The sequence below is a fragment of the Rhipicephalus microplus genome, unplaced genomic scaffold (genome assembly GCF_043290135.1).
Source record: "Rhipicephalus microplus isolate Deutch F79 unplaced genomic scaffold, USDA_Rmic scaffold_375, whole genome shotgun sequence".
NCBI classification, from domain to species: domain Eukaryota; kingdom Metazoa; phylum Arthropoda; class Arachnida; order Ixodida; family Ixodidae; genus Rhipicephalus; species Rhipicephalus microplus.
Window position 1 is genome coordinate 95001 of NW_027464939.1, and position 12500 is coordinate 107500.

Consider the following 12500-nt stretch of genomic DNA (forward strand, 5'->3'; position numbering starts at 1 on the left):
TTCGTGCCGCCCCGGCAGACGCAGTTCGGACTTAGCACTTTTCGGCTGTGCCTGGCTGGCGGCCCACTCACTCGATCGCCATGTCTGTTTGCCACAGTTTTCCCGGTGGTGCCGCACCCGGGCTCGCCCCGGCTGACGCAGTTTTCGCGCCGCCCCGGCTGACGCGGTTTCGTGCCGCCCCGGCAGACGCGGTTTTCGCGCCGCCCCGGCTGACGCGGTTTCGTGCCGCCCCGGCAGACGCAGTTCGGACTTAGCACTTTTCGGCTGTGCCTGGCTGGCGGCCCACTCACTCGATCGCCATGTCTGTTTGCCACAGTTTTCCCGGTGGTGCCGCACCCGGGCTCGCCCCGGCTGACGCAGTTTTCGCGCCGCCCCGGCTGACGCGGTTTCGTGCCGCCCCGGCAGACGCGGTTTTCGCGCCGCCCCGGCTGACGCGGTTTCGTGCCGCCCCGGCAGACGCAGTTCGGACTTAGCACTTTTCGGCTGTGCCTGGCTGGCGGCCCACTCACTCAATCGCCATGTCTGTTTGCCACAGTTTTCCCGGTGGTGCCGCACCCGGGCTCGCCCCGGCTGACGCAGTTTTCGCGCCGCCCCGGCTGACGCGGTTTCGTGCCGCCCCGGCAGACGCGGTTTTCGCGCCGCCCCGGCTGACGCGGTTTCGTGCCGCCCCGGCAGACGCAGTTCGGACTTAGCACTTTTCGGCTGTGCCTGGCTGGCGGCCCACTCACTCGATCGCCATGTCTGTTTGCCACAGTTTTCCCGGTGGTGCCGCACCCGGGCTCGCCCCGGCAGACGCGTTTTTTTTTTCTTTCGCCCCGGCTGACGCAGTTTTCGCGCCGCCCCGGCTGACGCGGTTTCGTGCCGCCCCGGCAGACGCGGTTTTTTGCGCCGCCCCGGCTGACGCGGTTTTTGCCGCCCCGGCTGACGCAGTTCGGACTTAGCACTTTTCGGCTGTGCCTGGCTGGCGGCCCACTCACTCGATCGCCATGTCTGTTTGCCACAGTTTTCCCGGTGGTGCCGCACCCGGGCTCGCCCCGGCTGACGCAGTTTTCGCGCCGCCCCGGCTGACGCGGTTTCGTGCCGCCCCGGCAGACGCGGTTTTCGCGCCGCCCCGGCTGACGCGGTTTCGTGCCGCCCCGGCAGACGCAGTTCGGACTTAGCACTTTTCGGCTGTGCCTGGCTGGCGGCCCACTCACTCGATCGCCATGTCTGTTTGCCACAGTTTTCCCGGTGGTGCCGCACCCGGGCTCGCCCCGGCTGACGCAGTTTTCGCGCCGCCCCGGCTGACGCGGTTTCGTGCCGCCCCGGCAGACGCGGTTTTCGCGCCGCCCCGGCTGACGCGGTTTCGTGCCGCCCCGGCAGACGCAGTTCGGACTTAGCACTTTTCGGCTGTGCCTGGCTGGCGGCCCACTCACTCGATCGCCATGTCTGTTTGCCACAGTTTTCCCGGTGGTGCCGCACCCGGGCTCGCCCCGGCAGACGCGTTTTTTTTTTTCTTTCGCCCCGGCTGACGCAGTTTTCGCGCCGCCCCGGCTGACGCGGTTTCGTGCCGCCCCGGCAGACGCGGTTTTTTTGCGCCGCCCCGGCTGACGCGGTTTTTGCCGCCCCGGCTGACGCAGTTCGGACTTGGCACTTTTTGGCTGAGCCTGGCTGGTGGCCCACTCACTCGATCGCCATGTCTGTTAGCCACAGTTTTCCCGGTGGTGCCGCACCCGGGCTCGCCCCGGCTGACGCAGTTTTCGCGCCGCCCCGGCAGACGCGGTTTTCGCGCCGCCCCGGCTGACGCGGTTTTTGCCGCCCCGGCTGACGCAGTTCGGACTTGGCACTTTTTGGGCTGAGCCTGGCTGGCGGCCCACTCACTCGATCGCCATGTCTGTTTGCCACAGTTTTCCCGGTGGTGCCGCACCCGGGCTCGCCCCGGCTGACGCAGTTTTCGCGCCGCCCCGGCTGACGCGGTTTCGTGCCGCCCCGGCAGACGCGGTTTTCGCGCCGCCCCGGCTGACGCGGTTTCGTGCCGCCCCGGCAGACGCAGTTCGGACTTAGCACTTTTCGGCTGTGCCTGGCTGGCGGCCCACTCACTCGATCGCCATGTCTGTTTGCCACAGTTTTCCCGGTGGTGCCGCACCCGGGCTCGCCCCGGCAGACGCGTTTTTTTTTTCTTTCGCCCCGGCTGACGCAGTTTTCGCGCCGCCCCGGCTGACGCGGTTTCGTGCCGCCCCGGCAGACGCGGTTTTTTTGCGCCGCCCCGGCTGACGCGGTTTTTGCCGCCCCGGCTGACGCAGTTCGGACTTGGCACTTTTTGGCTGAGCCTGGCTGGTGGCCCACTCACTCGATCGCCATGTCTGTTAGCCACAGTTTTCCCGGTGGTGCCGCACCCGGGCTCGCCCCGGCTGACGCAGTTTTCGCGCCGCCCCGGCAGACGCGGTTTTCGCGCCGCCCCGGCTGACGCGGTTTTTGCCGCCCCGGCTGACGCAGTTCGGACTTGGCACTTTTTGGGCTGAGCCTGGCTGGCGGCCCACTCACTCGATCGCCATGTCTGTTTGCCACAGTCTTCCCGGTGGTGCCGCACCCGGGCTCGCCCCGGCAGACGCGTTTTTTTTTCTTTCGCCCCGGCAGACGTGGTTCCCCCCCCCCCCTTTTCGCTCGCCCCGGCTGACGAGGTTTTCGCGCCGCCCCGGCTGACGCAGTTTTCGCGCCGCCCCGGCTGACGCGGTTTCGTGCCGCCCCGGCTGACGCGGTTTTCGCGCCGCCCCGGCTGACGCGGTTTTTGCGTCGCCCCGGCTGACACGGTTCGGACTTTGCACTTTTCGGCTGTGCCTGGCTGGCGGCCCACTCACTCGATCGCCATGTCTGTTTGCCACAGTTTTCCCGGTGGTGCCGCACCCGGGCTTGCCCCGGCAGACGCGTTTTTTTTTTTTCTTTTCGCCCCGGCTGACGCAGTTTTCGCCCCGCCCCGGCTGACGCGGTTTCGTGCCGCCCCGGCAGACGCGGTTTTTTGCGCCGCCCCGGCTGACGCGGTTTTTGCCGCCCCGGCTGACGCAGTTCGGACTTTGCACTTTTTGGCTGAGCCTGGCTGGCGGCCCACTCACTCGATCGCCATGTCTGTTTGCCACAGTTTTCCCGGTGGTGCCGCACCCGGGCTCGCCCCGGCAGACGCGTTTTTTTTTTTCCTTCGCCCCGGCAGACGTGGTTCCCCCCCCCCCTCCGTCTTTCTTTTTGTTTTTTTTTTTCGCCGCGGCTGAAGAGGATTTTTCGGTGCCTCGACGCCCCGGTAGTCGCGGTTTTTCCGTTTCCGCACGGCCCCGGCTGACGCTGCTCGGTCACAGTCGCCTTTTGTGAGGATTGCAGACTTCTTGAGCGCGGGTGTTTTTTTTTGTTGTTGTTGTTGTTTTATTACGCATTCGCTCCAGCAGACGCTGTTTAGACTTTTTGTTTCCTCTTTTATCCTGCGACGAGGTGACGAGGTTTATTCGGTGCCCCGCCGCCCCGGCTGAAGTGATTTTTCCTGTCCCGTGCCGCCCCGGCTGACGCGGTTGGGACTTCGCGTTTGTTCGGCCGCCACGGGTTTTGGCGCACTCGCTCGGTTGCTTGTTGTTGCCACTTGTTGCGAACCCAGGTTTCTTGAGCGAGCGCGGGCGTTTTTTCTTCCTTTCTTTCTTTGTTCTATGTGTTAGCGAATCGGCCTTTAATATCACACGAGGACTCACAACCAACAATTTTCAGTTTGAAGTGTAAAAAATCTGCAGGTGTTGACGTAACTGACTTGCCCCGTACCCTTGAGTACATCCATGAAGTTCTCGTAGTACTACTAAATCGCATTATTCCAAGTGGAGAAATTCCCATAAACTTGCAAACCTCTACACGAAAATCGGTGCGCGTGATAAAGTTGAAAATTATCGTCCGATATCAAATGTGCCTTCTATAACACAAATTCTAGGAAAAAAAAAAAAACACTTGTTCGCCGTTTTCTGCGCCGTGACTGGCAGCACTCCGGCGAAGCGAAACGGGGTCGATTCGAGCACGATATCGGCGTCTTTCGACGTGCTCGCCGGCGACCGTCGCACGAGTACGTCGCACGAGCGCGTCTGCCGGGGCGCCGTTTGCGAAGCCGACGCAAAAGTGGGAACCGCCGCTCGGATGATCGCCGCTTTCGGCAGAGTGAGTGTTGGCACTCCGGGGAAGCGAAACAGCGTGAATGCGCCCACGAAATCGGCGTATTTTGAAGTGCCCGCCGGCGACCGTCGCACGAGTACGGTAAACCGCGTCAGCCGGGGCGTAGTTCGGGACGCCGACGAAAAAGTGGGAAGCGCAACTCGGATCTTCGCCGTTTTTGCAGGAGTGAGTGGCGGCCCTCCTGCGAGACCAAGAAGCATCGATTCGTGCACGAATTCGGCGCCTTTCGACGTGATCGCCGGCGACCGTCGCTCGAGTAGGGCAAACCGCGTCTGCCGGGGCGGGCTTCGGGACGCCGATGCGAAAGTGGGAAACGCTGCTCGGATGTTCGCCGTTTTTGGCCGAGTGAGTGCTGGCACTCGGGCGAAGCCAAACGGGGCCGATTACGGCACGATATCGGCGTCTTTCGACGTGCCCGGCGGCGACCGTCGCACGAGTACGGTAAACCGCGTCAGCCCGGGCGGAGTTCGGGACGCCGATGCGAAAGTGGAGAACGCCGCTCGGATCTTCGCCGTTTTTGGAGGAGTGAGTGGCGGCACTCCGGAGAAGCCAAGGAGCGCCAATTAGCGCACGATATCGGCGTCTTTCGACGCGCTCGCCGGCGACCGTCGAACGAGTAGGGCAAACCGCGTCTGCCGGGGCGGGGTTTACGACGCCGACGCAAAAGTGGGAACCGCCGCTCGGATGTTGGCCGTTTTTGGCAGAGTGAGTGCTGGCACACCGGCGACGCGAAAGAGCGCGAAAGCGCCCACGAAAGTGGCGTATTTGGACGTGCTTGACGGCGACCGCTGCAGGAGTACGAAAAACCACGTCAGCCGGGGCGAGCGACCCACGGCGGTCTGGGTGCTTATCGCTGCTATTATAGGGGCACCCCGGCAGACGCAGAAAAAAAAAATTTTTTTTCGACCTTCTTTTTTGCTGGTCGAGCTCGGGTAACCCAGGTCGCAATGGGAGCCGCGCACGAAAGCGGCGTCGCGAGACGCGTTCGCGGTCGCTAGTCGCACGAGCTCGGCAACCGCGTCAGCCGGCGCGGAGTTCGGGATGCCGACGGCTAAGTGGGTACCGCTGCTCGGATGTTCGCCGTTTTTGGCCGAGTGAGTGCTGGCACTCCGGCGAAGCGAAACGGGGCCGATTCGGGCACGATATCGGCGTATTTCGACGTGCTCGCCGGCGACCGTCGCACGAGTACGGCAAAGCGCGTCTGCCGGGGCGAGGTTTGCGATGCCGACGAAAAAGTGGGAAGCGCCGCTCGGATCTTCGCCGTTTTTGCAGGAGTGAGTGGCGGCCCTCCTGCGAGACCAAGAAGCATCGACTCGCGCACGATATCGGTGTCTTTCGACGTGCCCGCCGGCCACCGCCGCACGAGTACGGCAAACCGCGTATGCCGGGGCGGGGTTGGCGACGCCGACGCAAAAGTGGGAACCGCCACTAGGATGTTCGCCGTTTTTGGCAGAGTGAGTGCTGGCACACCGGCGACGCGAAAGAGCGCGAAAGCGCCCACGAAAGTGGCGTATTTGGACGTGCTTGACGGCGACCGCTGCAGGAGTACGAAAAACCACGTCAGCCGGGGCGAGCGACCCACGGCGGTCTGGGTGCTTATCGCTGCTATTATAGGGGCACCCCGGCAGACGCAGAAAAAAAAAATTTTTTTTCGACCTTCTTTTTTGCTGGTCGAGCTCGGGTAACCCAGGTCGCAATGGGAGCCGCGCACGAAAGCGGCGTCGCGAGACGCGTTCGCGGTCGCTAGTCGCACGAGCTCGGCAACCGCGTCAGCCGGCGCGGAGTTCGGGATGCCGACGGCTAAGTGGGTACCGCTGCTCGGATGTTCGCCGTTTTTGGCCGAGTGAGTGCTGGCACTCCGGCGAAGCGAAACGGGGCCGATTCGGGCACGATATCGGCGTATTTCGACGTGCTCGCCGGCGACCGTCGCACGAGTACGGCAAAGCGCGTCTGCCGGGGCGAGGTTTGCGATGCCGACGAAAAAGTGGGAAGCGCCGCTCGGATCTTCGCCGTTTTTGCAGGAGTGAGTGGCGGCCCTCCTGCGAGACCAAGAAGCATCGACTCGCGCACGATATCGGTGTCTTTCGACGTGCCCGCCGGCCACCGCCGCACGAGTACGGCAAACCGCGTATGCCGGGGCGGGGTTGGCGACGCCGACGCAAAAGTGGGAACCGCCACTAGGATGTTCGCCGTTTTTGGCAGAGTGAGTGCTGGCACTCCGGCGAAGCGAAAGAGCGCGAATGCGCCCACGAAAGTGGCGTGTTTGGACGTGCTTGACGACGACCACCGCAGGAAAACGAAAAACCACGTCAGCCGGGGCGAGCGACCCATGGCGGTCTGGGTGCTTATCGCTGCTATTATAGGGGCACCCCGGCAGACGCAAAAAAAAAAAATTTTTTTTCGACATTCTTTCTTGCTCGTCGACCTCGGGTGACCCAGGTCGCAGTGGGAGCCGCGCACGAAAGCGGCGTCGCGAGACGGCTTCGCGGTCGCTAGTCGCACGAGCTCGGCAACCGCGTCTGCCGGGGCGGAGTTCGGGACGCCGACGGCTAAGTGGGAACCGCCGCTCGGATGTTCGCCGTTTGTGGCCGAGTGAGTGCTGGCACTCCGGCGAAGCCAAACGGGGCCGATTCCGGCACGATATCGGCGTCTTTCTACGTGCTCGCCGGCGACCGTCGCACGAGTACGGCAAAGTGCGTCTGCCGGGGCGGGGTTTGCGACGCGTACGCAATAGTGAGAACCGTCGCTCGGATGTTCGTCGTCTTTCGCCGAGCCAGTGCTGGCACTCCGGCGAAGCCGAACGGAGCCGATTCGGGCACGATATCGGCGTCTTTCCACGTGCTCGCCGGCGACCGTCGCACGAGTACGGTAAACCGCGTCAGCCGGGGCGGAGTTCGGGACGCCGATGCGAAAGTGGGAAGCGCCGCTCGGATCTTCGCCGTTTTTGGAGGAGTCAGTGGCGGCACTCCGGTGAAGCCAAGGTGCGCCAATTCGCGCACGATATCGGCGTCTTTCGACGTGCCCGCCGGCCACCGTCGCACGAGTACGGCAAACCTCGTCTGCCGGGGCGGGGTTTGCGACGCCGACGCAAAAGTGGGAACCGCCGCTCGGATGTTCGCCGTTTTTGGCAGAGTGAGTGCTGGCACTCCGGCGAAGCGAAAGAGCGTGAATGCGCCCACGAAAGTAGCGTATTTGGACGTGCTTGACGGCGACCGCCGCAGGAGTACGAAAAACCACGTCAGCCGGGGCGAGCGACCCACGGCGGTCTGGGTGCTTATCGCTGCTATTATAGGGGCACCCCGGCAGACGCAGAAAGAAAAAAAAAAAAAAATGGGGACATGGCGTGCGTCACCGTGCGGCTTCGCAGCGTTGCCGAAGTCGCCGAGCCCTTCGACTGAGCCGAACGGCGGACAGGGAACGTTGGTCGGCCGTTCTAACCTGTCGGTGCCACGCCGAGACGTCGTTAAGGAAAACCGCGTCGTGGGCCTCTACGACGCCGTCGAGTCGTTGTACGTTTGGTGTCCAGCGTGTCGGCGGCGAGTAGCGGACACGTCGTTCACGACTTCGGTCTTTCGCAGTCGACGCGAACTTGCGGAGAGTCGTGGTGCCTCACGTTTTCGGCAGAAACCGCGGCGGAATTTTCCCGTGCGTGCGCGCACGACCTCGGTGCTGTGCCGTCAGCGTAGTGTTGCACAAACTCGTGGCCTACCCAAGGTGCGGTACGTTTGCGGCCGTATCCTCGGTGGGAATTTCGTGAGTAGGGTCGCAAATTCTACGACCTCGGCGGGTTTGAGAGCGACGTAGACTTGTGGCACGCTCAACGTGCCACACGTTTCGGGGCACACCCGCGGTGAAATTTTCTCGAGTACGCTCGTATTAGTGCCCAAGGAGGTCTGGGTACTTATCGCTGCTATTATGTGGGGGTTCTCGTGAGCGGCGTACGCGAAAGCGACCGGGTGTCTGATATGCGGCGGGCTTCGGCCTCGTCAAGCGTGTCCTCGGGTCTGCTCCAGGGGAATCCACGGCAGTCGTCTGCAGCCTCATCCGCTTGATGCGTTAGGGGCTGGTTGTCGGACGGTGCCGTTTTACCACGATATCGAGGTGTGTTCCGTGTCGTCCTCGGGCGATTCAGATGCGAAAGCGCCGAAGACGCGGGCGTGACCCGTCGTCTGGCGGCTTTGCAGTCTCGGCTCCGTTGCTAGTTCCGGCCGGTCCACCGACAGTGCAGCGGGCTTGGGCAACCCGCACGGCGCGACCGAGTCGATGCAACGAAAAAGAGCGAGCATGAACGTGCTTCTTGCCGCACGGCTCCCACTCGTCTTTCGGGAAGGTTGTGCCGTAGCGAGCTCGAACGCCGTCATCTCGGAGTGCAAAATAAGCGTGTTGGGGCGCCTGAAGGTGGCCTCCGCCGCACACAGACTGCGTCCGGCCCGCCGAAGGCGAGGACGGACGCGCAGTCGAACGATTACCTGGTTGATCCTGCCAGTAATCATATGCTTGTCTCAAAGATTAAGCCATGCATGTCTAAGTACATGCCGAAATAAGGCGAAACCGCGAATGGCTCATTAAATCAGTTATGGTTCCTTAGATCGTTTCTTCCTACTTGGATAACTGTGGCAATTCTAGAGCTAATACATGCAGTGAGCCTGGAGCCCTTTGGGTAACGGGTGCTTTTATTAGACCAAGATCGATCGGGTTTCGGCCCGTATTGTGTGGTGACTCTGGATAACTTTGTGCTGATCGCATGGCCACGAGCCGGCGACGTTTCTTTCAAGTGTCTGCCTTATCAACTTTCGATGGTAGGTTACTTGCTTACCATGGTTGTTACGGGTAACGGAGAATCAGGGTTCGATTCCGGAGAGGGAGCCTGAGAAACGGCTACCACATCCAAGGAAGGCAGCAGGCGCGCAAATTACCCACTCCCGGCACGGGGAGGTAGTGACGAAAAATAACAATACGGGACTCTTTTGAGGCCCCGTAATTGAAATGAGTACACTCTAAATCCTTTAACGAGGATCAATTGGAGGGCAAGTCTGGTGCCAGCAGCCGCGGTAATTCCAGCTCCAATAGCGTATACTAAAGCTGCTGCGGTTAAAAAGCTCGTAGTTGGATCTCAGTTCCAGACGAGTAGTGCATCTACCCGATGCGACGGCTCGGACTGAACATCATGCCGGTTCTTTCTTGGTGCACTTCATTGTGTGCCTCGAGATGGCCGGTGCTTTTACTTTGAAAAAATTAGAGTGCTCAACGCAGGCGAGTCGCCTGAATAAACTTGCATGGAATAATAGAACAAGACCTCGTTTCTGTTCTGTTGGTTTTTGGAATACGAGGTAATGATTAAGAGGGACGGACGGGGGCATTCGTATTGCGGCGCTAGAGGTGAAATTCTTGGACCGTCGCAAGACGAACTACTGCGAAAGCATTTGCCAAGAATGTTTTCATTGATCAAGAACGAAAGTCAGAGGTTCGAAGGCGATCAGATACCGCCCTAGTTCTGACCATAAACGATGCCAACCAGCGATCCGCCTGAGTTACTCAAATGACTCGGCGGGCAGCTTCCGGGAAACCAAAGTATTTGGGTTCCGGGGGAAGTATGGTTGCAAAGCTGAAACTTAAAGGAATTGACGGAAGGGCACCACCAGGAGTGGAGCCTGCGGCTTAATTTGACTCAACACGGGAAAACTTACCCGGCCCGGACACTGGGAGGATTGACAGATTGAGAGCTCTTTCTTGATTCGGTGGATGGTGGTGCATGGCCGTTCTTAGTTGGTGGAGCGATTTGTCTGGTTAATTCCGATAACGAACGAGACTCTAGCCTATTAAATAGGTGCGGGGTTCCCAGCACCTTACAACCTTCTTAGAGGGACAAGCGGCTCCTAGCCGCACGAAACAGAGCAATAACAGGTCTGTGATGCCCTTAGATGTCCGGGGCCGCACGCGCGCTACACTGAAGGAAGCAGCGTGTCTTTATCCCTGTCTGAAAAGACTGGGTAACCCGTGGAACTTCTTTCGTGATTGGGATAGGGGCTTGCAATTGTTCCCCTTGAACGAGGAATTCCCAGTAAGCGCGAGTCATAAGCTCGCGTTGATTACGTCCCTGCCCTTTGTACACACCGCCCGTCGCTACTACCGATTGAATGATTTAGTGAGGTCTTCGGACCGATGTCCGGCGCGGCCTTTCGGTTGCGCCGGTCTGTTGGAAAGATGACCAAACTTGATCATTTAGAGGAAGTAAAAGTCGTAACAAGGTTTCCGTAGGTGAACCTGCGGAAGGATCATTAACGGATTGTGAAGGGTGAGCGCCTCAGCTGCGTCTGCGCCCGACACTTTCTGCCGCTGACCCCGTTTGGACGCGGGGTCGGCTTTTCCCCACGGGGCTGCCTGAATGTGGAGCGGCACCCCGTGACAAATTGTTGCGCCCAGCGGACGCCAACACCGCGACCTTGGACGGTCGGCCAGGTGGCGGACGCGGGTACAAACGGCGCAACGCACTCATAGGTCGGCTTTCGACCCGCCACTGCACCGTGGCTCGAAGCGCTCGAAATGCGCGACCCGACCGCTGCGGGACCGCCTAGTACTGTAAACAGGAGCGGCGGAGCGCGAACGGCGAGTCGTGGTTACGTCGGTAGAAGGCGAGGCTGCGCGTTCCCGAAACGCCAGCCGAGTGCCCTCCCGACCGTTCGAGCGTGCAAGAACGAGACCCGACAATCGCGCGGCGACTGCCAAGTACGAGAGGAACGGCACAAGCGTCGGCGGTCGGTCAAGGAACTGGCGATGTGACGGGTCCGCTGTGCACCAGTGCATACCGTCCCGCCGTCCGCGGCAAGCGCCTCCGCGTCCTCGGGTGACGGAGGCTGCCGGTCGGTTCTTGCAGGCGAGGGATCTCGCTGGCACCGGTTCGCGTTGACGCGCGGCCGGTCATGGCACGGCGATGCGACGGCCGAGGTGCGCAGTACTCGATGGAGGAACCGCACGCTCCGATGACCGTCCCGCCCTCCGCGGCGTATGCGTACCGACCGTAATGGTTGCAGCAGCGCCGGCCGGCTTTTGAATTCGCCACACGAAACACGGTGCGAGATCGCGGTTAGGGGAGCGTCGACGTTGCCAGGCGTTTTGCTTGCTGCCGAGGGAAAGGCGGCACGGCCACGTCGCGCTCGTCGCGATTAGCGGGTCTGCGCGCTTTGGGAAGGTGCCGCAACGACTTGCCGAAAGAGGAAGCACGGAAGAACGAGGGACTTGGACGTCCCGACAATTGAACGCACTTGCGGCCAGGCCCTTGCTGGCTTCGTTCTTCCGCCTCGAGTAGGCTCGTACGCGGCTCCGGCGCCGAAAGTGGTCCTTGGCACCGACTTCGGTGGACGTGGGAAGTGCCGCGCAAGTACGGCGCGCCTGGCTCCACCTGTTGGCTAAAGTAGGCAGCCGGATCGGCATTTTGGTGTGCGGTGGCAAACCGTGGATGCGAAAAAAGCTTGTGCGATTTCGTGGAACAAAAAGCGGGGGTCCCCCTTTTTATGCGGAGGAGACCGACCCGCCCGCCGTGGTGAACCGCGACGCCACGGTAAAAACGGGAGAGGCTTGTCGATGGGACCGTGCATCCCGCGCTCCACGGAGGCCGGGAGGCGGCCGCCCGAGGAAATGTGTAGCCGTCGAGGCCCGCATCTGCGTGCACTCTTATCCAAATGGGTGTACCGCAGGCATTTTCTGGTTAGGCGGGCCAATGAGAGCGAGCACACAACGATACCTACGGGTCCGGCTTGGAGAACCGGCTTCGACGCCTCCCGAGTATTTATAGAGGGGTGGACCACGAAAGCACTCGCAAGTAGCGGAAGCGAAACGCCGTCCGAAACACACCGTTTGCTCGATTTGCGGCAGCCGAAAAAGGCGCGGCAGAGTTTTGGAGTCCAAGCGTGCGCTGAAAAGCGCCCTTCTTGGCCACTGTTTGGCCGAGTGCCAGAAACGTTTGGTTTTGACTGTACGGAATTGAACAAACACTTTTTCACGACTCTAAGCGGTGGATCACTCGGTTCTCGGGTCGATGAAGAACGCAGCCAGCTGCGAGACTTGGTGTGAATTGCAGGACACACTGAGCACTGATTCTTTGAACGCACATTGCGGCCTTGGGTCTTCCCTTGGCTTCGTCTGTCTGAGGGTCGGATCACATATCAAGAGAGCCTTCGGCGCACAAGGGAACGTGAGCCGTCGACTCGTTTTGACCGCGTCGGCAACACGGACAGCACGCTGAACACCTCACAGCGAGCGCCAACAGCGGCCACTCAAGGGCGAGACGGTGGCGACCGTCGTGCCAGAGCCCAACCGAAACGGGGGCG

At 61.4% G+C, this 12500-nt stretch overlaps 2 non-coding genes across 2 annotated transcripts; both read left to right on the plus strand.

Moving 5' to 3' along the window:
• The first annotated feature begins 8639 nt into the window (after positions 1-8639).
• On the plus strand, positions 8640-10454 carry LOC142794122 (small subunit ribosomal RNA). Its single transcript, XR_012892089.1, has one exon. It is a non-coding gene; the product is annotated as a small subunit ribosomal RNA (ribosomal RNA).
• Positions 10455-12173: 1719 nt separating this feature from the next.
• LOC142794130 (5.8S ribosomal RNA) lies at positions 12174-12326 on the plus strand. The gene has a single exon (XR_012892094.1). It is a non-coding gene; the product is annotated as a 5.8S ribosomal RNA (ribosomal RNA).
• The last annotated feature ends 174 nt before the right edge of the window (positions 12327-12500 follow it).